At 35.8% G+C, this 26,652-nt stretch overlaps 1 protein-coding gene across 29 annotated transcripts in view; it reads right to left on the reverse strand.

Annotated features, from left to right (window-relative positions):
- The window catches only part of LOC110468626 (uncharacterized), a 511,599-nt gene that overhangs the window by 345,726 nt on the left and 139,221 nt on the right, over positions 1-26,652 (reverse strand). For 17 of the 29 annotated variants that reach the window (XM_085585854.1, XM_085585846.1, XM_085585856.1 and 14 more), the window contains one exon: positions 24,655-24,750. The exons of the other annotated variants lie outside the window; for them this stretch is intronic. The gene's annotated coding sequence lies outside the window, so the exon portion shown is untranslated. The remainder of the gene's footprint in view (positions 1-24,654; positions 24,751-26,652) is intronic. 29 annotated transcript variants of the gene reach the window in all.

The following is a 26,652-nucleotide window of genomic DNA, read 5'->3' on the forward strand; positions in this document are numbered from 1 at the left end:
TGTTTGGGCTTCACCTTTAAATAAAGTTTACTGCTGCTCAGAGTTAATTAAAATCTTCTGCAAACTTGAAAGAAAGCTTAAAGAAATTTAATCTCTGTATCTATTTTCATGGTTTCCTACAGAAGTACCTATTCTTTGGAAAGTCAAGGTACTCTGCAGCACTCCTGTGGTCTCTTTCAATGTATTACACCAAATGCAGTTCTTTTTTCAGTACTGTCTTAACTCTCCCTGAACATTTAATGATTACTCAGAGATGACATCAGATGAAACTTTGGTAGAACCAATACTGATTACCTTTTTTTGCCTTGATCCAATATACAGGAGATAAAGGTTTCATGGAATAATGGCTGGGTGTTTGCATCCAACTTTTCACACCATTAGTGTAATGACAAACACACAGAAACACCTAAATCTAACTCGCTCTGTACCAAACTGGCATTATAGCTCATCCTCCCTCATCAGATACTCAGATCTGTTCATTTATGCCATGTCTCCAAATATAGGAATGCAATGAAATGAATGAAACAAAAAATGATGGGTAGTAGTAATTTCTAGTCTTCAAATTATTTAACCATTTCTTATTCAGAGACATAATCTGGGAGAAGTAATCAACAGTCAAATTAATCAAGGGATGCTATCAGGGAAGGGAGGAAAATAAGATCAGTAAGCCAACCAGGGCAGATTTGCTCTTCAAAGAAGGGTCTAATATAAATAAGGAATATTTTAAAAAACCTGTTTATTTCTGTATAACCTGTTTCTTAAAAATTATGGCAATTACACAGCCTCCTAAAATAGCTGCCCCCATCCTCCACACAGCATCATAGAATGGAAGATTGCTTCTTTCCTGATCTGTAATACAAATTTCTTTTCCTACACACAGGAAGAAGAAGAATATCCTGCTCAGCATTTAGTGAAAACAGGGAACAACTGGTCACAATCCTATTTGTAGCAACCATTCAGAACTTACATTATTCACCCCTCAGTCTTTTCTTAGCTAGGTAAATCCAGAAGTTTCAAGGGAGCTTGTTTGTTATATTTCACAAGTCTTTATCTTGACCAAAACTCAGACAGAGTATTGAATCTCAGGTCTAACACTTCAAAGGGTAATTTTCTCCCAGATTTTAAATCTGTAATTAAACCCTGGAGTCTTTTTCCCCCCGTACTTAATAAGATCTTTAGAATTCTAAAGTTAATCATCTGAATGCTTCCAAACTCTTCTCAACTGGTGTCAGCCAAAAATTTTTTATTGCTATCTGCTGCTATATCATCAGAGAGTAGAACTGCATCGATGGGACACCCTGGGGAAGTTTGTTGTGTACATCTCCGACTTGCAAAATTAAGTATTGCTATCTTTGAGTATTTTTAAGCATTTATGTAAATGTTATACTTAGCTTCACCCAGGTAATGGTTTCTTGCACTACAATCTCTATGTTTTAAACATTAAAATAACATTTTAAAACATCAGGGTTTTTATTTCAATCAGAGAGCAGATCACAGTTCTTTTGTGAATGAACCTAAGTGAAATGAAAGGCAAGGGATACCTCATCTGCCTTAAAAACTGATGAAAGAAGATATTAATTAAGAGGAAAGTGAGGTCATCAACAAGCAGAATGCCAGGAAATATCATGGATAAAGACAGTTTTAAAAACTGTCTATATTACTGATCATAAGCATGGACAGTTAAATTTCCCACTGAATTTTCAAAGGCAGCAGGACTACACAAGTCAGGTAATAGTAGTAGTTTTGCTTTTATGTACAATCTGAACTCTCAACTCCTATATAATATGCTTTTTTACTGGAGAAAAAAAATTTGTTCTTCCCTTACTCTTCCATACTTGAAAGACTAACAACACAATTAGTATGAATAAGGTTTGCTTACATAACACTGCTAATCATACCTCAGAGCCTTGGGTTTCCATAGAGGCTAAAATACACACAAGGACTGAGTCTCCTTCCTTTGTAGGACACTCTCCACAGAAGACACTTTCCTTCCATCTTGTAGATCTCAGGCCACATATCCCTGGCCTTTGGCTCTGCCTATTTGTTTTTTTTCTCATGCATTCTGACTTTTCATCTATTCACAAGAAGATGAGTTTTTATTTACCAGCTCATGGCCCACAAAAGCAGTGTGACAGATTGTAAGTAGTGTTTCCACATCCTTCCCTATGAAAGTCCTTTAAAAAAACTTTCAATCTATAAAATATCTACCCCATTCTTTACAAGTGTATTTCCATATTTCTTAAAAAATAGTATTCTGACATGAAGTTAGGTATGAGAGAACATCAGGTAAGGAAAGCATAGTTTATACCAACTTTAAATATGACAAGACTAGCATACCTCTGCTTTATTAAAAAGAAGAACTACATTTGGTCTCATATATTGATGGGGAGGGAAGATTTGTCACTCAGGCAAATTCAAAGACAGAACTATGATAAATTTTTCCCAACTTCTACACAAAAATCCCAGAGAGACTAAACTATTCATCAGGGATGGAGGAATATTCGTCTATTGCCTGTATGTATCAAGGCAGTTTTGTTCATTAGTATAATGAACAATGAAACCAGAATCACTGCACACATTCAGATGAAATGGATCAGTTGGTTTGCCTGTTCCCTTGTGAAAAGGGATATTCAGCACCACTGTTCAGGGCTTAGGTCTCATCAAGAGACTGGATAAATGCTCCAGAGCACTTGTACAGGTCTCTCTCATTGCCTTGTGCATTCAGCCTCCATGCTCAGAATCTCTGCCAGCTTAGATGAAACCTGCAATATTTTTGCAACTATTGTGTTTTGACAGTGTCAGAGTTAAGTGATGTAATATGTAGGAAGCAGAGAGCCTCATAAATCATATTAAAAGTTAAAGTTTTGGTGCGATGGCCAAAGGTGCATGAGGTAATGTATCCACAGTTTTCAATCACAGTCTCTTTTATTATGGTCTATTTCCATCATTCTAATCTAAAATGAATGCATTAGGTTTTGTGTTCTTTGCACAGTTGCTGCCAGCATCACTCTGCCCTTCCTCCTGATTTCCATGGTAGTTTGCAAGCCTAAGGGAGGGGTGGATTAAATTGGAAAATATAAATAACAAATCAAAAATTAAAATTGATTGGATAAACAATTTCCCTGTTTCTTAATAAGTGATTGATTTTTTAATCAATATTCATTATTTTTCAGAACATACCAAACTGTTTATTGAATAAATGAATGGTTGGAACTACAATGACATGAAATCAAATAGGTGAACCAATTTCTTTAATAACATGGGCTGAACAGGCCACCTTATCTTACCTGGTTGAAACTAAAAGTCAGAAATTCAACATCATTGACTAGGTGATCCAAAAAAAGGATGCAATTTGTTTTCATGTTTGATACACACAGGTGTATAGCCACATGCTGATTTGTGCGATATTTCTAAATTGCAATTGAAAGTTACTTTCTTTTTGATACACCTTTAGTGTTCTTTCTCACAATTCTTCATTAGTCAGCAGACTGCAAAGCTTCTGAAATAAAATTCAGATCTGAAAAATGAGATCTGTAAAACTGTTCACTGTAAAGGCTTCAGGCATGGCAAATGAATTTCTCTAATAAGTTTTTATTCACTTGTATCAGATTCAGTGGTACACATATAAACTATACACTACATCCTAATATATACTTCAGACTCTTTCATTTTTTTTGGATATAATGTAAAAAATAATCTTTTGAGGCACAGAGGTTCCAATGTTCCTTTTCTCAGCTGAAAGAAAAGCACTGGGGTATGACATCTCCAAGAAATGTTTGCACATTTGTTTAAAACACAAGCAAGGATATTAATTTGGTTCTACTTAAAAAAGATCATATCATTTACATGATCTTCAACTCAAAAATGTGGAAATATTTAACTTTCATTTGTACTCAGAATATACATGATTCTTCTTCTTATGAAAAATTATAAACTGTACTAATCAATTGTTAATTAATTTGTAGGATGCTCGCTTTAACATCTATTTTAACTTGTCACAATTAATTTAACATATGACCAAACAGCAATATAATTTCATTGCTCCAAAGACATAAAAGTATGGAATAACCTGAGCAATGAAAGTATTCAGAAAGATTGCAGTTTCAGTTTGTACACTAATTCCATGTGTTTTTTGTTGTCAAAATTAATTATACAGAAACAAAGTATCAATCTATTGTGCTATATTGTCACGTACAATAACACTAATGTAGGAACTTTCATTAAACTCACTTTTGTAGATCACAGATTTCTGCAAATGGTAAAGGCCTATGGTAAAACCAGAAATCTAACCTAAAATCTGAAACTTCAAATCCAACTTCACTTTCAAATTCAATCTATTTTACAGCATCCCTTCCCAATAATAAAGAGGTTCTACTGTTAACTCTAAAAATTGGCATTTTGAAAATATTAACTATTAAAATGAAGCTGTTTCCTCTCATAATATATAAATATTCTGCAGAAATTCAAGTCCAGTCACCATCCTGTATAACACACATATCTAGAGCATTCAGTACTATCTGACAACATGAGTCATCATCACTGACCAAAACACTTTCCCCTAATTCCAAGCATAAAATCCCAGGCACTAATGCTCTGGATTTATTCACAGGGCTTTTAGCTCCCTTAGTCTGGCATTTTGCACCATCCACTTTAACATACATCTACATATAATTGTTAAGGTCCAGTTTCCCTTTGGAAATTTTAAAATGTGCTGTTCTTCCAGTATGAGCTTGCTTCAAATGGCTGTGATTGTCTCCTGGGCTGAGGTAACCAGCTTGCCAAAGCCAGCAGCAGAGCAGTAGAGGCAGTTTGTGTCCCAGGCACTGGTCAGGAGATGAGAGCAGCTCTCCCTCAGCCCCTTCAGCGCCCACCGGGACCCTCAGAGACCCCAGGGTACTCTGGACACCTCACTGCTGCTGCACAGCAACTCCTGACTTGCGCCATCAATTCGCTCTTTATGTTTTAGGATAACGAAAGAAGTCCAAAACATTGCTTAACATCCAGTTCAGTCAGATCGGGGCACTTGCATAAACACACTACAGGCTGGATGCACTCAGCTCTCCCTCTTCTGCTGAAGAACCAAGTTTCCTGACATCAGTTTTGGTAGTGATAAAAATCAAACATTTTCTGGAGCCATTATTGCCTAAAATGTTAATGCAGTTTACTTTTTTCAACTGTGATCGATAGCTGGAGGAAAAGTGCCCATAAATTACTAAAGGCAAATACGATTCTATTAGCACTCAGGAGATTTTGCAACATTTGCCAGTCTGTTTTACTGGAAAAAAAAATTAATTTGTTGAAAGCCTAGTTTTTTACCTGTCTTTGTCTTTCTCTATAGAAGAGAGATATTTTTATCAGGAGTCATTTAGGAGATGTAATTCTAATGTACTATAGCTATAGGTTTCAATTAATGTTCTACCTCTCTGTCAGCTTTACATTCCATGTTTTATGAAATCATTAACTATTGTCATGTTTCTATTATGATACTATTAGGAAATAAAGAGATGTATGTAAATGGAGATGTAAAATAAATGTATGACAGTTACTAGGAGCAACATCTGTGCACTATCATACGTGTTTACACTAATTTTCTAAAGATTCTTCCATTCATTACAGAGCATTGTTACTTGCTGTGGCACAACCCTTATTTCTATGCATTTAGGGATTCAAGCAAAGAGAGGGTAAATGAGAGCCTAATCAATACCACTTTTCATTTTGCTTCTAATGTGCTGCCTTTCTCTTTCTTTTCTTCATGAACAAATCCAAAAAAGATCCTGACGTTACAGTCATAAAATGTAATTCTTCTGCAGAAACACAGACAATAATGCTCTCTGTATTCAGGCATATTGCATATTCTAATGGCATTTGGCTAAATTGAGTATGGATTTAACATCAAAGGCTTCATGAATTTTTCAAATGAGATATTAAAGTCAATATTTCAAGTGAAAGATATTTCAATTTAGTTGCATACACAACAATAAAAAACTTCTACAAGGCAGAGGTACTAGTGGCTATGGCAGTATTAGTTCATTCAGGAAATTATTAGTTTATAAGAAAATCAAACAGAAGGTTGTGATACAGCAATGACACTGAATAAATTAGACTAACAGATACACACTAACGTACTTTATCTCTTGAAGTCTGAAGCAGAACTTGCTACTGGCATGTTCAGTCCTTCAAGCAGGGCTTCATTTGGAGATATTTTATTTATTTATTTTGTAAATTCAAATGGTTCCACCTAAATTTGCACTCAGAACCTCAGAAATCTGTTTACATTCATGTCTGAAATGGTTAGGCCTACTGTATTCAAGAAACTCCCCGATCCTGTTTATTTTTTAATTTAAGGGCATTTTGTTCCATAGTGTCAATGCTTATACAATGCTGCTTCTGATTTCACACTGAGTTACTAAACATTCAGACTACTCAGTGCTCACAACCAGTCCACTGAGCTCTGAATACTCCTATGTCCTGGCATCATAAAGACTTGGAAAAAAAATAACACAGAGTCTGGTCGTTCTTTTCCCTTCCTATTTTGGGCATGTGGAATAGAGCAAAATGCTCATTAAATCAGGAGATTGTTGTATTATGATGCCTTGACATATCCCTGAGGAACAGGTCTGTGTCACCTACGGCTCCTGGGAGAGCTGGATGCCCACATCCATGTGCTCCCACTGCATACTTGGGCAGCTGCACCCACAGGGCCATTGTGCTGCTCTAAGGCCAAATACAACATTTGTTCACACACAAATAACAGAAGCTACTAGAAACTACAAATACATACTGCAATGAATACTTATTTTACTAGTAATTCTTTTATTACTAAAAATTAATTATAACTGGGTACTGGGGGAAAGTTACATTGATTTAAAACCTTGACTATCAGGTAGTTTGGGCCAACAAACTACTACAAAGAGCTCCGATCCTAAAACACTTCCCTGAAACTCGCAGGTTGTTTGTCTCTACAATATTCACCCACAGTGTTTGCACTTACTATGAGAGGGCTCCAAGGGCTCAGAGAGAAAACAAAGCTGGTGCTAACTGTTCCTGCCATGGCTGCAGAAGTGATAGCAAATGCTGACCTGCTACTCAGAACTAAACAAAGCCAATAGCCTTGTGGGGCACTCTTGGAGAGACTGGGGCAGGCTATCCTTCCCCCATTTAAACACTACCTAACTTGTAGCACTGCTCTTGGGCTCCTAGACAGCTCTTTGTTCACCCCTGGGGCTTTTCTGAAGCTCAGTGTTGAAAGTACTGTAATATTTCCATAAAATGAGAAGTGTCACCATCTCAAAGGCAATCAATCAGGGACAAATATCATCTTCAGAAACAGTACTCTCATAAGAAGTATTTCTTGTGGTAACAAAGGTAAGGCAGAAGCCTTGTATAGATAATAAGATCCAATAATAACTAGAATTGTATTTTCAAAATTGCTTCTGGGGCTGGGGAATATGGTTTCCTTTTCTTCAGTTTTGATTTCTGGACATCTCTGAGTTTGTCCTGAAAACTACAGTTCCTGCTTAGTGAGGCAGTAGTACATTCAAAATTTGCAGATGAAATTATTGCAATTCTGATTTTTTTATTTTTTCATGACATAAAATGACACTGTTAAGAGGAAAGATTCTCCCATTATATCTACTCAGTCTGAGAATAATGTTTAAGGAATGATCCTCTGAATTGATTAATTTCCCATTTTCCTTGTTGATTGTAGGGATGCACATAAAAAGTACATCTCTTGCAAGATCTGTCAAAATGAGAGCTCAAAACCTTCTTTAGAGCACTGCTAAATAAACAAGGAATATTTGGAGTGCAGATCAGAAGAGGAAACCAAACTAGGATTTGGTCTTAGACAGCCAAATGCTGTGCCAAAACCAAAATCATTCACATATCATGCTGCACATACCTTTTATGTTTAATGTAAGGTTTTACTGAAAACATATGAGTAGATTAACCATAGAAATAAACAGAAGAAATTGTGCTACCTAAAATATGCTTTTGACTATGAACTGGTGATAATCTGCACTGATTCACATTGCAATTCCATTGCAGATGTTGCTGACATTAAATGTCTGGCAAGGAAACTACAGAAAAAAAACTAATTTAAAGTGGTATTTCACATTAACTCAACAATATATGCAGTGCAAAACATCTTCTGTGGGAGTTCAAGTATTCTATCTAATTCTTTGCAATTTCATTGTTGTTAAAAAATAAAGAGTAATGCATGTCCAGTTGACAGATACTTGGTTTTCTCTAATTTTGTAACTTTCTAAAAATTTTTTATTTGCTCTAGAACTTTCCTTCTTGATGGAGTCTAATGAAGGAACTGTAATTAGGTAGTTCAACTGAAACTTATGGAATGGGAAGGGACAGTTACATTTCTTTGTATCTACCATTATTACAGCAGGAGCAAGCACAGCTGCTTCCAGACTTGTTAATACATTCTGTAGGGTATTAAAGCCTTGAAAAGGATGGTACTTGTGTGAATTTCCTTCCCCTCCACACAGCAAATGGAGCTGGCAGTCCACCAAAGCTCCAAACTTAACACTCCTGCACTGTCCAGCAGAAGGAAGTATGGCACCTGATTTAGGGGAAAGTAGTGCTTTTGGAGCACTGCATATGATCATCTTCAACACAGAGGAAGAACCATGAAGGATGAAGGACAGAAAGATGGGAAATATGTGTTTGACTAGGTGAATAAAAGTTCCCTGGATCACACTCTAATGCTTTTTCCTTTCTGTTTTTTTTTTAGGCCAGGTCTAAAGCATTAGCTCTCCATCTAGATAGAAGTAAGATACACCAGGACTCTCCATAGATTTTTAGTCTCTCTCTGGAAAATGCATTTATTATGAAGTGTTAGGTGGTTCATAGCACCTGTGATAGTCCTCCAAGCTAGGCTGAATTTTATGTTTTTACAGAGTGGTAAAGCAGGAAATACCTTAAAAACACAGTATTAGTCAGTAGAAATCAAAATAAGAAGCTCCATGTAGGTCATCTGAAAAGCCTAAAAAGAAATCAAACTGCTACCAGGCACACAAGAATAGGAACAACTTCAGTGCAAAGTATAATAAACAAATTCCTCTAGTAATGTGAACTATACAGATGCTTTCTCCATCAACTGAGTCCGTATTTTGAAAGCCACACAGGATCAATGAAGGCAGCAGAACTTACCCAACCCCAGCAGCTCAGCAATGAGCTATGTGTGTTTATCCACCCACCCCCCTGGAAAAAAGAATCGTTACATGTCAGGAATAAGTCCAGTAATTATCTTCTAACACAGGAGCAATGCCAGCAACATTCTGGTAATGGCAGCATTAATGCTAAAAGTTTACATTTTCAAAAGTGAAAACATTCACAGACACAATCTGGATATTTTAACTGTCACAGGCCTCAGCAATCTGATATTGCTTACCCTTGTGGCCAAGGCATTAAGCCACTGGTATCTATCTGCCACAGAGAAGAACATATCTTCTCAGTACTTTCCTAATAAACTCAATAATTAATGCATCAAATTTTGAAAAAGAAAAACAAGGGCCCTGTCACTATTAACAAATAAGAAACAAAGAAAAAATGTACTTATTTTACTAGATAATGAAAATATTTTCATATATATATATATAAAGCTGTAAAGTTCTACAGTAAATCAATTTCATTGAAGTAATTATAAATCCCAAAATACAGAAAATAACTTTAATTCATTTACTTGGTCAATCATTTCAGTTACCTGTCAAAACAAAGCAAAACAAAACAAAAAAAGGGCAACAAGTTCATGCCCACTTAAAAAGGACAAAGTATCTACTATATGAGTGTAATCAAATGCAGGTTTGTACCAGAAATATAAATAGTACATATTGGAAAAATACTTGAATAATGAAGTATTTCAAGCAATTCCAAGGAAAATTAGATGAATGACTGAAAAGGATAGAAATGTACACAATTCATTACATAGACGATGGTAACACTTGGCTAAAAGAAGTGAGGGGGTTCCTCACTTTAATGAGCACAGTCTTTGCTCACAAATTAAAAATAAAAAAATAAAAAAGATACGAGTATGATCTCACTTATTGGCAGTCGATCAAACTGTAATTTTCCCCAAGAGCTGGGAAGCCACTGCATTATAACACATCAAAAACTCCTGCTTATTGAACTGATCTGTGTACAGTCTGACTCCTTTTCTGTCTACAGCAATTGTTTTCCTTTCAAAACATTTAGGTTCATGGAAATGACAAGCTAATAGTTAACTGGAAACATAGCATGATGTTAAAGTTAAATCATGCTCACTTGACTTCAGTGTCTCATTGTACCCCCACTGAATAAAAGTATTTTATAAAAGTTTCTTTCACTGAGGGTTGTACAGCTGGTCCAATCTCAGTGCAATGCTGCTGATGTTAATAGCAAACTTGAATAGCTACACACAACAGTTTAAATCTCTGACATACATATATTACCATAACTAAACCCAGCACTTTTCACTAATTATACAATGGCATGCTTCTTCATTTACAGCCAGCTGATTAAAATACAGATATATTGTCCTGAACATCACAGAAATCACGGGCACACAGCCATTGTTTCCAAATAGTGTTCTCTCAGTCTTGTTTCACTCCTCAGCTACATATTGCAGATTACAAAAATTATTCAAGATTCCAGCATAGAAATGGACAACAATAGATCCTAAATAAGAGATTGAAGGGCATAAATTTTCTGCCACAACAAGGATAAAGCTTCAGGTAGAGAGTGTCCTCCACCCTACTACTGCAGCATTGCAAACATAATCAAAATAAACTAATCTGAGGTTTTGATAAGGAAACCCTGAAAATAGCTTGATAAGCTATAGACAGACACATGTAGCTTTAAATTTTTATTTACATGAATCCGAACACCTAAAACTGCTTGGAAAACAGGCACATCTATGCTGAAAACAAAGTTATTTCTTAGAGAATGGGTCAACAATCTACAGATCTTAAGTCACTTATCATCCAAGTCTGTGTGAATCTCACATGAGCTCTTACTGAAAGGGAACAGTTAAGGCCCAAAGTACAGTTTCATCTCTGACCTATGTCTTTAAAGATATCATTTACTCAGAGATTGTATCTCAATTCAAGTATATAATTTTGGAGTATTTTTCAGAAGGGATACAGTGGATATATCACTAAGCTTCTAATCCTATAAATAGGCAAAAATTGGTAGTCACAGCAGCTTTGGAAGGTGGTTCAGGCAGGCAGAAACTTCCAGTTTGTAGAGGAATTAGTGTTTCTTTGCCTATGATTCTGAAATGCATATGAAGGATAAGAAAGAAAATTACACATGGAGATTTTTTCCATCAGTGAGAGGTTGAAGAACAGAAGATTTCAGAGTGCACAGACCATGAGTTATGGAGAAAGAATGAAAGGGACCGAGGTTGTGATGGAAGTTTTTTACATTATCTGGAAATAGTCTGTTGTTCACTCTCTTCATAAAAAGTATTTCTCCTATAGTGTACTTTTCATTAACAGAACACCTTTTCAAGTATTTTTCTTGGGATTATTTCAAAATTTGGTATCCCTGATATTCAGTTTTATTTACTGAATATCATTATTTACTGAATATCTTACTGCACAAATACTGAATACATACTTTAATAGTTATGAAGGTGCCTGTTCCTCAGATTCATTTTTATAGCATTGTTTTCCTACAAGACAATCTGGCCAACAAGTAACAAAATAATAGGCTAGCAAAGGTACCTGTTACACTGAATCCTTAAAATCCAATGCTGTATTTATAATTTTTATAAAGATTTCACAAACTTTTGAGAATATACTTCATGACTATTGCTGCACTTACCCATAGAGAAAGCTGGGGAAAAAACCAACAATAGGCTGTTTTATAGAACAATTTGCAGATACAATTTCCAGCTAGACTGAAGCAGATTTGATTATAAAAGATGGGGCTGAAGATAACCTGTTTTTTCTAAAGTTCTTTTCTTCTATGAGGTACTTGAATGACCATAAAATGTCATTTTATGGTCAATCCACATATGCAAAGGTAGCATTCTGGAAATGGATTTAGAATATTTTGTGATGGAATACCTAAAAAGCTGTCTCACTACCAATAGTTGCTTTCAGCCTTTTCTGTATACCAAGTTCCACTTCTGTTCTGTTCCCTTTATCCTTTGGGATACATCATCCTCTAAATCCTGTTCACAGCCTTAGCAGCCTCTGCATCAGAGTCCCTTCACTACTGACCCTGCACCATCAGACCCCTACAAAATTAAGTGGCAAAGCCAGTGGATGACATCAATGCCTCATCTGCTAAGTGTCTCTATTTTTAAAAAATGACCAAATCCAACTGCATAATAATAATACTAATAATACTAATAATATGAATACTACTACTACTACTACTACTACTACTACTAATAATAATAATAATAATAACGTGTTATTATCTACATAAGCAAGGATGACCCACAAAGATAGAAATTCAGAATTTATCTTTCATCCATAGTCCACTTTTAACAATTAGAATTATCATTTGTTCATTTAAAATTTGAAAAGCAAGATACAGATTCTGGCAATTATCTACCCTAAAAAACTTATCCTGCTGAAACAACTAACAACAAGTAACACAAAAAATACATGAAAGATCCCATGGAAGACTGGGTACTACATGCCTAATTCTGTATGGGGATGCAGTCCTATGTAGCAAGAACTATTCAGTATGAGAATCTTTTACAGAATGGATTATTATTTCTAAAGCACCATAAGGAGTCTTGCACACCATCAGACAGGATTAGCGATTATTCCTCTAATACTCATTGTCTACCAGTGCATATATACTGCTACATACTTATTATAAGCTACATGTTTATAATTATAATTTATGTACATATTTCTACAAATTTTCTTGGAGAATGGCATTTTGCTGTGAACCGAATGCAGAACCAGGAACCAAGAGCTTCTCTCCAGTAATAGGTTCTTGAGTTTGCAGCCTTCAGCAAACCACTTCCTGCATTTGTAAAATGAAAATATAAACACCTGCTTGTTTACCTAGAGAAGAATATTGGAAAACTACTTGGCCTTCACAACCAAAAGCCAAGTCTGACAAATTCACAGTGAATTTGGCAAGGAAATATTGCACAGTGCACTGCAATCCCAGCGTTGCTTTGGCACCCTATGGCATTTTCCCTGTATGCTTTCCAGGCTGAGTTTAAGTTTCTGTTTGACTTCCAAACCTGCAGACAGTTATGGCAGTTAAATTACAATCACAGAATTTGTCTCTGACTTCAGAAGGATTAATTAGATGCCTAAAGGTAAGGAATTAACCAAATGCTTGCAGAATGAAGGCTTCATTTGGGGAAGGGCCAATTTTCCCAACTGATAATGTATAAATAAAATAATGCCTAATTTGCTACAATTACTAATGCTTTAGATACTATATAATTGGAAGCAAATCAGCAATTTATTTTAAATTGTTTATATACAAATCTTATTTTCTTTAAGAGTTGAAATCAATGGCCATTTCTCTTCTAATTTGATGATGTTGTCACATATTACAAAGACTAAGCATAAGGGGCTTTTTATTTTAAATTAGCTCACTATCTACAGAACTTAAACATTTGATAAGACACTACCCAACAGAAATAGAAACAAATAAATAATAATCAAATATAATCTCATCTTTTTATTAATCTACAGCAGTTTAATATTTGATGCACATACAAGAATTTTAAAGAACCTTTTAAAAAATTATTTTGAAGATCCTGCTTGTATTCTTCATAAAAATTACAAGAAAATTGTTCATGTAACTGACAATGTTATTAAATAATATATATAGTTAATATTACTTTTGTTAAACGGTCACCATATTCCTCAAAACAACCTGATCCTTTATATTCAAAAGGAGGCAAAAAAGTCTCACAAAAACTAGTTAAAGACCGATTCTCTCAAAGACGACTGAATGCTAAGACCTTCTATTCGTGAAACATGACACAGGTCATCAGCAGGAGTCCACAGAAATCCAACTACACTGTTTTCACATCAAGGTTCAGAAAAGCCTTGTTTTCTTAAGCCTCTTTGTTCTCTCTGAGCCTCACTCCTCAGCTGAACATATGTGAATATATTCTGGGTCTATCATAAGTTATAGCATAATTATTTGTGTGTTAGAGTAGTATGGGCACTACTGTTGATCATGTGTCTTTCAGAGCTCTAATTCTTGCAAGAACCATAACACCACATCCCTGTGGAAGGCCACAGGACACATGAATAAAAGAGGCTTCTTGTGAAGTACACAGTGAAAACAAAGCCCATCATGGCAGATAAATTTTTCACTGCATAGATTATCAGACCAAAATATCACAAACAAATGAAATTAGATGGAACTTTCCAAGCTTGTGGGCAGAGGGAAAATAACAGGATAAACTACCTTCCCTGTCTTCCTGGATTTTTTTCACCCATGTTTCATTCCTAACTACAACTTCCTATGATTTCCTATGATTCCTATGACTTCCTATGATTTGTGCCAGTTCTTTTCGCTTGTCCATGGCAACTACATCTACCATAATCTGGAAAATAAAATCTAAAAAAATATGTACTTTGAGTCTAGAACACAAGCCCCTTTTCTTCAACTACTCTTGGAGTAAGTTCCCTGACCTTGACTGAGCAGTAGGTGTTGTCAAATTCTTCTATCCTGTAATGACTGAAGTTTGTCCAGGAGACACAATTCTCTGTTAAATCTTTACAACTCCTCCACAAAAGAACATCAGTTTACATAGATATTATTTGCAAGAATACAAATTACCTCATTTGCAGCCAAATTAGGAATAAAACAAAATTTACAACTGCAAAATAGTTGCTCCTCTCCAACCATACAATGGTTGGATATATAAATGTGCATGGATTTCTCTCATTTGGGGGATTCATACCAGTAATGAGATTTTTGATATTACATGCATTTTTCAAAACTCCCTAGAAATGCTGTCCATAATTTGAAAGATAATATAAATAATTTCATCTGGTAGTACACTCCAGTCCTCAAATTGCAGTGGCATACACACTAATGTCCAACATACTGCAAGAGGGAGGTAACACTGAATATTCTGCTTGACAAAAGTCAGGCTGCCCAAGGAACACTCTTCCATGCAGTTCTGGATCCAAGTAATTCCAACATTGTGTTCTAAGAAGACTAGATCCTTAACAGAAAAGCTGCTAATAGCTATGTGTTCATTAGACTTGGAAATGGAGAGTCACTCTTCTAGCCTGGAGCCAGAAGGTGGGCTGTCTTGGAGGCAGGGTTGATAGCTTTTGAATACCAGATGAAGACTATGGATACAAGACTGGTGTCAAATGACAAGAGCCTTAAGCAGATGGATGACAGTGTGTGTGCACTATAGGCTGTTGTTAATTTACTAGCTAGAGATAATGCTTCTATAAAATTAAAAATGAGTCACTGGAAAACAGCCTGAGAGGCCATAGCCTGCAGACTTCAGGCCTCCTGGCAGGCCTGCATTGTGGGGGATATGTTTTTATAGAATTATGAAAATTAAAATTGCATGTTAGAGAGAAAGAAAATGCAATTGTTTCTCTTACTAGCTATTTAAGCTATTCATAGTTTGGATTTGTTATTCACAAGTACATATTCAGTAAAATGGAATAAACTACTCATAGAAACTCATAGACAAGATACACATGAGCAATGGCAAACATATATAATATTAATGAATTCTCAAGTGTCAATATGTGGGGTTTATGTCTGAAACTATGCTTCCATAATTTTAGCATGACTATATACAAAGTCCCTCTTTTTACTGCTATTGGGTTACATCAAAAATAACTTTTCCTCTGCTTTTATCTTGAAAGGAAAATTTCATGTTATACTTCTTGCAAGACTGTCAGCAGATTTGTGTATCATAACATAGACAAGGCTGTCTCATTGTTTCCTTGCTTCAAATGTAAGACCAGACATCAGATTCAATGTAAAATTTTTTGAGAGTTCATTTTGATAAAGAAGCCACTTTATCGCCAAAGGCAAAAAAGGGAATGGTAAAGAATAAGTACACAGGTCTTAGCATAGTTCCCATGCTACCTTCACTGGCAGGGATACCACTTACTGTGCTATCTAGAACTTCCTGGGCCACTCAAGACCATCTAATCTTAAGAAAACAGTGAAAAATTCAAATCATTTACCATCCAGAGAAGCTGGATCTAAGCTGTCTATATAGCCAAAACTGTCTTGATCCCTACATGTATTTATCAAAGGCCCTAAAACAATTTAACCTACTGCCTGACAACCAAATTCCAACAGATGTGAAAAATATGCTGTAGGAAAAACAGTTCTAATGCGTAATTCTTTTAATATTCCCAACTATCCAATGTAGAAGTAACAATGCCTTGCAATTTCTCAGTACATTTTGCCCCTACCATTGTTGGTGAATACATCCCTTTGGACAGCATTGCCCCTAGAATCCCAGCTCAAAGAAAAAAAGAAACCACATGACAGTTAGTGACAAAGTCAGAAAAAAACAAACCTTGTGATGCCCATTCAGGGTTCACATGGTTTTTAATCCACAACCCCAGTGAGCTGATGTAGAAAGCCAGCTACACTGTTCCAACCCATCCTGCACCAACTCAGCACCACTGAGTCCAGCAGTATTACTCATGATTTACATGCCTGTGAATGAGGGCAGAATTAAATATCACATATGTAAAGAGATGATCTTCAAAGCTTAAAAAGAGATGAGAGGAAGGAAGGGGAAGAATATGCAGACAGTGAATTAGTTATACTGCATAATAAACTACAATCAAAGTCACATGTAAATGTTTATGTATATAAATACATAATACTGCCCATGCAATATTGTGCTGATCCTTTTCAGACAATGACAGAGACCTCTGAGCAGCAACACACATTTTTCAGCTCTAGAAAACTTTAATACAAAAATGTCAGCCATAGAGACTTTAGGCATGAGCACATCCAAGTACTACAGTGCAGCACCTCTCATTTCTACTTGAAGGTGAAAGGCTGACTTTTTCATAAAGTTTCTCTTTTTCAGTCCTATGCAACACCACCTGTCTCATCAGCAGGACCACTCGAAAGGGATGGGCCTCAAGGCACCTCAGTCCCAGGATTCTCCATGCCTCATTCTTCATCCACGCTGCTAGTAATGTACCATCACTGGCACAGTTACACCTGAACACTCTGGTGCTGCCAAACACCTGGCTTTATTTTCCACTGTCCAAATGAAAAATAAGTATAATCTGCTATTTGAGGATACAGCAAATGAGGGAGTTCATGACAAATTGTGTTGGTTTATGCAGAATAGTGATAATAAGATACAAATGAGAATTTTTTGCTTAATGAATAATACTAATCACGTTTCAACAAATGCTGTGCCCTTCTAATTAGAGAGAATGCATAAAATCAGCTTAATTTATTTGTGACTAGTTATACATAGTTTAAATATTTACTAGAGATTTACTCTAACGTTTGAAATTATTTTAAACAGCTCTTGCAGTAAAAGCAGACCTAGTAATGTAAAAGAAGTTAAGTTTCTAACTTCTGCCCTCTCTTTTGTTACGTGTGATGTATGCCCTCAGTTTTCAAGATGCAAGAGAAAGGATATTATTGATTTACATGTTAATTCTCCAACTCTTCCTAATTTTCTTGATTCCTGCTTCCAAAGTTGCACTTCCAAACATTCATCACTGTAGTATACTAGAGGGGCTGAGCATCTTCTTCAATAAATTACAGAAACTATGACTAATTATAGTGATATTAACTATGCAAAGTAATGTGTAACTTAAAATGGATACGTTTATCATTTCAAATGATGCTTTTGACTCTTGATGGTCTAATACATGGATGCTTTTCCTTTTTTTATACAGATTATGAACTCAGCTATATTTTTTAAAAAATCAGTTTCACAGATATAGGCATACCTTGTGAATTTGATGAATGGAAACAAATCATTTACATCTCATGTAATGCCTAGTGGGTAGAGGACAAGATTAATACCAAGGGCAAGTGGGGCCAAATCCTGATTGTTATAGCAAAGCATTGAGGATTCAGCTTGAACACTGATTTCAGAAGGTATTTGCCTACAGGACTTGTACTCTATTCTTTATGTCTTCCTAATGCTAGGAAGCTAATAGTGCAAGTTGCTTGGCTGATAATACCAGCAGAATCAAGCAGTCAAAGCAAAAACAAGTGCAACTGACTTTCAACAGTTAGGAAAGTATATTACAAAGGTTTAAAATATTACAAAGGTTTAAAATACAGAAGCTTTAAAACTATGGCCGTGCAATTGTGCATGTGTAAGAACTCTGCACAGCAGCAGGACTTTCTAGCACCACCATATTGTTGTAGTTCTCTTTCCAATGTGGAAGAAATACAGCCTCTGTCTTCTCAGTCATTTTCACATATACCTAGTATTTCATGGTACAGATATATAGCTCTTAGTAAGCAAGCCAAATTAAGGAATAACATAGACTGGTATGTTGCAGAGACATCATCAGAGAAACTTTGTCACCAGAAGGGCCAGAACTGCCCCTGAGGCTCCTCTTGCTCCTGCAGGGGTTGCTAGACCCAGGGGTATCAATGATGTCTGTGCTGCTTATAGAGCCTACTCTCGTTTTCGCTCCCTCAGCTTCTACTATTCTCCAGCTTATTATGTAGTCATAAGACTTGGCCTTAGTATACAAGTCTATCTTCTAGGGTGTTTACAGAACTACTGCCTGCCCAACCCACACTCCTCAGCTGGTCCCAAAATGCTGGCCCATGTCTAGAAGAATGGAAAGAGAATTTGCAAAACAGAGTCTTGAAAGAATTTGAATGTACTGATGTGCTCTCTTGAAACTCCAAATACAGAAAAGAGTAGAACCAGTGAATAATTTGTGTTGGAAATCACAGAAGGTCAACTCATACAACCCCTGCTCAAAGAAAGAGTCAAAAAGACAAGGCTCACTCAAGATCTAAATATCCACAAGGAAGCAGGGTAGCATGTTCCAGCATTGTGATCACTATCATGGGGGAAAATAATTAAAATCTTTATATTTAATGAAAATGTTTTTGTATCCCAACTTTTAGCTGCTACCTCCCACCCTGCCACTGCATCTCTCTGACACGAGTCTGTCTCTGTCTTTTTCAGATCCTCCCTTGAGGTAGCTGTAGATAGCAGTAAAATACCTACATAGTCTTCCCCACTTAGAGATGAGCAAATCCAATTCTCACCCTCTCCTTGTATGTAATGAGCTCCAGAGGCTTCATATGTAGTGGTTCTGATTACTAAACAAAATTTAATTCAAAGAAACTTTGGTGGAGACAATTTCTGAGACTACTTAAAATCAGAATTGAAAATCACTTACTAGCATCATTTACAACTTTAAAGCACAGCTCACAGCTGTCCCAGTTATGTTCTTACCAATCTCTTCTGGACAAGTATTCTCAAGTCCTCCACCTCATCTAATATTTTCTAATTCTCCTCTCAAGAAAATTTACTCTCAGGAAGTAATTGAGTGTTCACAATCTAATTAAACAAAAATGCTGTACAATAAAATTTACCACAGATGCATCAACCATACTCTTTAAGTAGAGCTGAGATTATAAAATTTGAAAATTCCTGTTTAAAATCTAGGCCGCTTTAGAAACCTACAAACAGTATGTCCAAAGCAAGGAATAATGAGGCTCTGTCCTTGTAAAGTCTTCTCAACACACTTCATTATCATTACCATTTAGAACAAAGCCATAGTTTTAATCAATGTGAAAGCAATTAAGAGTTTGTCTACTATTCAGGACATTTTACATGACTGAGATTATGTATGCACTTTGCTAGGCATTTAACTCTTACTTTTTACTTCTCAGGGAAATGTGATGATTTAAAGTTCATATTCACTGGACTATTATCAGGTGTAAAATTCCACACCACTATGAAATTGTCCCTTCTTAAATAGTGTCTTCGTGTAATTTTCTATTCTTTTAATACTACTAAAGCATTAGTAAGCTACTAGTTACTAAAAAAAATACTAAAAAATTAATTTCAGCCTTGGATATCAGAATCCCAGATGACATGTTAGATGTATTACGGTTAGATATGGTCCAGTGAAATGTTTTTGTGCTATAACCTCTTTCAATAGGTGTTCATTTCAATTGTATTAGATTTATATGTAAAGTTTAAAAAAATATATTTATATTAGAACTGTTGTATTATATATTTTTATATATTTATAAATATTTATATATATTTTTATATATTTATACTTCTATTATGTTTGTTTATATTTTTATTAGATCTGTTGTCATTTATATTTAGATCTCTTCTGGTCTACTCTATGAATTCTAAATATTGTGCTACTAACATTTCTCCCCCAGATATCCTATTTTGTTGCTCAAAGATACAGCAAGACTGCCTACATAAATACATACTCAACAAGAGCTGGAAATCTAATCCTGCCCTCCTTTCCAATACACATCACTTTAGAGACAGAAGATTAACAAATGAATTTGCCTTGCAGGGTAGAAGAAAGCCAAAACATTCTGTGTAGAGAAGCAAAATTCTTATATTAGAGTAAGAATAGACAAGGATGTGGAGGCACAGTATGACAGACTGCAGACAAGATCCTTTAGGGTCCACCTGCAAGCAGGAGATCTAATGTGGAGTTCTTGTGGCCCCTAATTGAGACCATGAATCTCAGGTGTGGAATCGGCCATATAGAATGACCATCTTCTCTTACAGTCAGCACTACTACCCACAACTGCTAAGATATTTTCTAATCTTTCTAAGCTCTTCTAATCACTCTACAGCCAAGAATGAACAAAGTTTCAGGATTGAGGGACAGAGAAAATGGGTGCTTAGGAGTCCTGCTTCTCCTTCTCTTCATTGTAAACTCCTGTAGATTGCCCATCCAAGATAACTGATTAATCCCCAAAAGCACTGAATGATTTCAAGGGTACTGATGCACAACTCTTACCAGTGCTTTTATTTTAAGCCTCAAAGGTATTCAAATTGTGCGTGTGAGGAACAGCAGTGGCAGTGTGCTAAGGAGGTAAAGACAAGGCTACAACTATTTCCTAAGCACAGCACAACAGTTTCTGGAGTAAACATTCTTTGAAAGTTCATGTAAGTTCCAAAGAAGTTCCTCTCACAAGAAAACACTTCAGACATTTCATTGAACACACTGGTCACATCTACTATTAGATGACTGGCTCTGGCTGAAATTTTGCTGAAATTCAACTTTCTGTAATACTTAAATATACATGGACCTCTTCATTTCGATAAAGTGGTCCAATTTCTGCCTCCTTAAACCTCTCTCTACTGTAGAATTTACATAAAACCATCAAACTCATCAAGACTACCCTCTGTATGTAAAAGCAGATTTCTGGGAAAGCACAGGCTGAAGGCTACTGGTGAAATTGCCATTCCCTCAGGCCCAGGTTCTGTAGACAATAAATCAGCTGGTTAACAAGTCACAGGCAGTTCCAGGCTGCCACAAGCAGACTGTTCCTAGTACTTCCATTGGTTTAAAGTTGTCTGTGGTCCCCTGCACATTATGGTGTAGTTTTTGAACAAAAGCTCAACTATGGCAAGCCTGCTCTGCTTGCTTAGCAAGATGCTGCTCACTTTTTAAAACTTATTTTCCATTTTTGTCCCAACAGCATCCTTCAAATCACAATTCTTAATGTTAATAACAATGCTGATATAAAACTGTTCCCAAATGTTTGGCATCAGGTCCTGCCCTGTTTTCTGAATTTCTCCTGCTATGGAATATACCTAAAAAGTACCTTTTTGATAGATGTAAAGTATCTGAGTGGCCAGAGCTGCTCCTGCTCAGATAAGCTGGCATCCCAGAATTATATTCCATATCACTTAAAACTTCAGTTTAATATATATCAATATCTGTGACTGAATGGTACCTCAGTGTTATGAGAAGTATGAGTCTATCAATATGCAATGACAGCATGGACTCCAGGATACTCTAGTCCAGTTGCTTACTGCTGCTGATCCCACTTAGCATGCTAATTCCAACTTCCACTAAACCAGCAGGAAGACAAGACCCTACCCTGTTACAATTCATTTCTATATTGCTGAGACCATTTCAGTTCACTGAGATGTTCATTCAGAGAAGTTTTCATTACTCTTTGGTTAATGTGGCAGTTAATGTCCTTGAGCTCCATGTTCCTATGTCCATTTTAAAATGTGGTAAAAAAATGGGTTGTCCTTATTTTGGATATAATCTCACAGTCAATCATTTGAAAAATCTTAATTTGCAATTGCTCGAGTGGGTAGTGAAACCATTTCCTGAATGATGCTGCTTGGCTTTCAGATTCCTCTCAGTATTAGAAAGCCTATGCTAACTCTGGATCAGTGTTCTTTAATAAAACAGCACAGCAATAAACACCAAAAATAAGAGTTTCATGCTTAAGGTACTATACATTAGAAAAATGTAATGTTCTATCGATGTTTCTTGCTGGTTTATAGTTACCTGATATATGTTGGACTTTCAATCCTTTCTATGCCCTAAGCATTCATTACATTTACACATTTTACAGTTCTCTAGTAATTTTGCAATACATTTTCCTGAATCAGCTGATGACATTTAATGGAATGTTTAAGACACAATATAAAACCATAAATGCTTTTGCTTATTCTGGAGAAAAAAACTGTGCATGTAAATTGGTTTTCATATTAAAAACTATGTTGGTGTACCCAACATTTTTGCTTCTGCTATACATATTAAAATATAACTAAATGCCTCTTATGCAATACTGCAGCATAAGTACAAATAACAAGCATTTGTACTTTACAAGCAAGCTATATGATTAAGGGGCTATTAATGAAGTGAAACAAAACCTCAGTGCTAGAACGTAATAGTCCATGAAATTCTTATTGGGAGAAAGAGAATCTGCAGCAAATAAATATTAACCCAAATGCAAGAGAAAACATAAAGCAAACAAAAAAAGAAAGCATTTTTAAAGCCAAAATTTTGGTAAAAACTGCTGACTACTTAAGGAAAGTCTATTTGCATACCACAGGGCTCCATCTGCTGTGGAAAATATAGGCTGCAAGAATGATTTAATATTTAATAGAAGTAGTGGCCGTTGTTAATTATAATTTGCACATTTACAAATCAGCACTGATAGCAATACAAATTATGAAATATAAGGGTGTTATGCCGGATACTGGGGAAAATAAGATGACAGACAAAGTTAATGGAGTATCCCTAACAACAGCTCTGTCAGAACACATCAGAGAACTAATCCAGTTACTAAGAGCCTGCAATGGAAAATCTATTTAAAATATTAAAATGCTGTTTGGTAAAAGCTTTTTCCTAGTGCATTTTACTTAAACAGTTGCTTATTGCTCATGGGTCATTAGTTGTACACCCAGATGCATTCTGCAAACTGCTGTTCAAGAGAACAGTAGAAATTAAATAAGAAATAGATTTCTGCAGCATTTTTCCTGAAATCTAGAATCATCTTACTGCAGATTACAGACAGAAAAGTAATATCAGCTGCTTCCAAGATAGGTGCTGTCACTGTTACTATAACTAGACATTCCTTTCTTTTAAAAAATAAAAAGGCAATATGCTATAGAGAACTTTACTCATTTGAATAATTTTCCATTCCTGGAACTCACTCCAAGTGCATTAAGAGACCAATATGCAGAGAAAGTAATGCCAATACTGAAAACTTAGTTCTAGTTTAAGACTTAACATTACTTCAATTTCAACACTGAAACTATAAATAGACTCTTATTTAGTAAAACCAAAGAAATTACCATTGATTGTTTTCATTAATCTTACTTTTCTCATCATCATGTAATATGGATTGCAGATAGAAACCATTAATGCTTTAATAGCAACTCTGCCTGCCGAGTCATTCATGCTGCTACTGATTTCTGTGTTTTCACATCAGGTAGGTGGTCTGTAATATAAACCATGAGGCAACCCTAATCCCATTTAATTTAACAGGTAGCTTAGTGTTTATGTCACCTACTAGATACAAGGAAAAGTATGTACAAGGCAAGAGCCTGTAATATTCCCAGTATACAGTTCATTGTAATACACAAGCTAATTGTGTTCCTATGGTACAGACAAATCATATTCAGTCTGCAGAAAGAGGTACAATAGATGACTCCTTAAAGTCCAACAGATTAGCAAGTACATATTAATCTGAAACTCTGGCCATGAGTCACCCTAGACTGATCTAGCAGTGTTTAGCTCAGAAATTCTGCTGGAAAAAAAGTTAAGAGTACCACACTTTAGCTGCAGCTTCTTTTGTCCATGAATTGGATTTCTTTTTATTTCATGTCCACAAAAGGAAGGATGTGGAATTAGGCAATTAGATATGTTGATGGAAATGGTCTGGGGGAACCAAAACTCCTGTTACAGGGGTACAATAATAACACACCAGTTATGACAGAGTCATGAACCTACAACTATCTTTCTGTTCCTTCTGTTGTTAGTGAATATTGTTTTTTCTCTGAACTTAAGAGCTGTATTTTGTCTTCACCTGGTTACTCATACCACTAGCTGGATAATTAAACAGAGTTAATGCTTGTTTTGCTGGAGTGCAATTTAAGACATGCTTAGATGTATTAATTTGAATTATACAGTGTCAGTTTCTCTTCAAACAATGTTATTCTTGAGCATCACATGAAAGGCAGTATTTCAATGCTAAAAACCATACCTTCTGGTGCAGAATCAGTATCTGCCCATTTTCACCTCCTCAGTTCCTCCCTTTAGTAATGGTTTCAGTAATGAAATCATTCTCAGACATCTATGCCTGCAAAAAGAAAAAGTAGGCTTTGTTTTTTTGACTCTGAGTCTTTATTGTGCAATCAGAAAGGTGATTTTAATGTTATCAAAATTAATGCCTAACAATTGCATAAGGTAGTTATGTTTCAATTTTTTACCAAACTATTTCTTTGTGCTTTTGGGGCTCTATAAGAATCACCAGATCTTTTACAAGATGTGTGATGATGGGGGAGATTATCCAGAATTTTAGGCAGCCTGTTCTATGGCACGATGCCAAGACCTCATTTGACCGCTGATGTCCTAGTCTATAGTAGTTGAGGGCAATCTCTGCTTTTTGTTAGGCAATAATTCCATTTCACAAAGAAAAGTTTTCAAGATACAATAATGATTGCTGCAAGTTCCTCTCTTTCGCAAAACACAAAAATCTCTGATTAGGCGAAGAACTAAGAAATGATCAATTAAAGATAAAATGGTTCAAGCAGAGAATGCAATTCTGGTTTTATGAAAACCAGACCAAAATAACATCACTTCCAGATATTTTTACATTCTTTTTGTGTCATGCCAGCAGTGTAAAGACTATATTAATACATGGCTGAAAATGCTTTTGTCACCAGCAGCTCCTCAGATCCCTACAATACCTAGATCACCTGATCTCAGTGCATGAGTACTATGCAGAACAGGACAAAAAAGAAACACAGCAAGAATATGATACATCTCTTTGGCATGGTTAGTAGAGCAGTTCTTCAGCAGTTGTTACTCAATTTAGTGCTATCTCTAGTTATACTAGAGATTGCATTTTCCTTCAGCAATCTCTAGGTTCAAGACATCAGAAAAGCACAGAAAGATCACCCATTGTTTTTTGGGTTTTTTTTTTTTTTATTGTGTGAAGTGTTAATCTGGTAAGCACATGAAATTCCATCCTAAATCATTAAAAAAACCCATAAATGGTTTACTAACTCATCATTAATCCATATATCCTGAATCCATATATGCTGAGGACCAAACAAAGCAGTGTACAATATTCTGTAGAGATGGAGAAAAAAGCAAATCAAACTTAACGAGTAGTAGCACAGCCTGTGTTGTTGCTCATCCTGGCCCAATGAGTCTATGTCATTTTAACATGTAGGTGCTCATTTATTATGTCATGGGTCAGATCAAACAGCCACCCAAATTGCAATTTTTAGAGCTGAAATAACATATAACTCCCATTTATTCTTCAGAAATCTCTTGCAGTAATAATTTTCACTCTGGGTCAAATATATACTTAGCAAAACACATCTAACAAATTTATGGGTTTTCCTCTGAAGTCAGCAAAGCATTTTCACACAATAGTCCATAATGAGTATAAGGAACCTGCTCTATTTACTAGGCCTTGTAATTTCTTGCTAAGAAAACACAAAAAACAGAAACACATAGTAAATTTCCTCCCCTACTTGGTCTCTTGATAGCGGCACAAAAGGAAAAAATTATTGCATGGATGGCAAAGATGTCCCTTATTGCATAATTACTGGCCAGGATAATGAAAGGGTCTGTGACACAGACACCACTGTTTTCCAGTCCTGTAGATCCGTTTTCCTGAAAGATACCTAAAGCTCTAATTTCTTCTAGGTACCTAAAGCTCTAGTTCCATCAAGTACATTTTGCTGTAGAGAGTAAATAAAGTAGTCAGAATGATCCCTTCTGAAAATTGACAGTTTTCTGCAGAATGACAGGCAATCAGCTCCATGGAAATTCATAGCAATGTGGTATCCCACACACCTCATAATTCACATAGTGCTTGCTACTAATTATATTTGGGATCCCAGAAAATCCTGGAAAGCCTCAGAGCTGGGTAAGTGCAAGAAGTGGATATTAGTAAGTTAGAGAAAAAGTTGGGCTTCAACAGTGGCAGAAATGGACTTGGATGTTGGATCTGTATGCTTCCTGCAGG

This window comes from Lonchura striata, chromosome 8 (genome assembly GCF_050655825.1).
Source record: "Lonchura striata isolate lonStrDom1 chromosome 8, ASM5065582v1, whole genome shotgun sequence".
NCBI classification, from domain to species: Eukaryota; Metazoa; Chordata; class Aves; order Passeriformes; family Estrildidae; genus Lonchura; species Lonchura striata.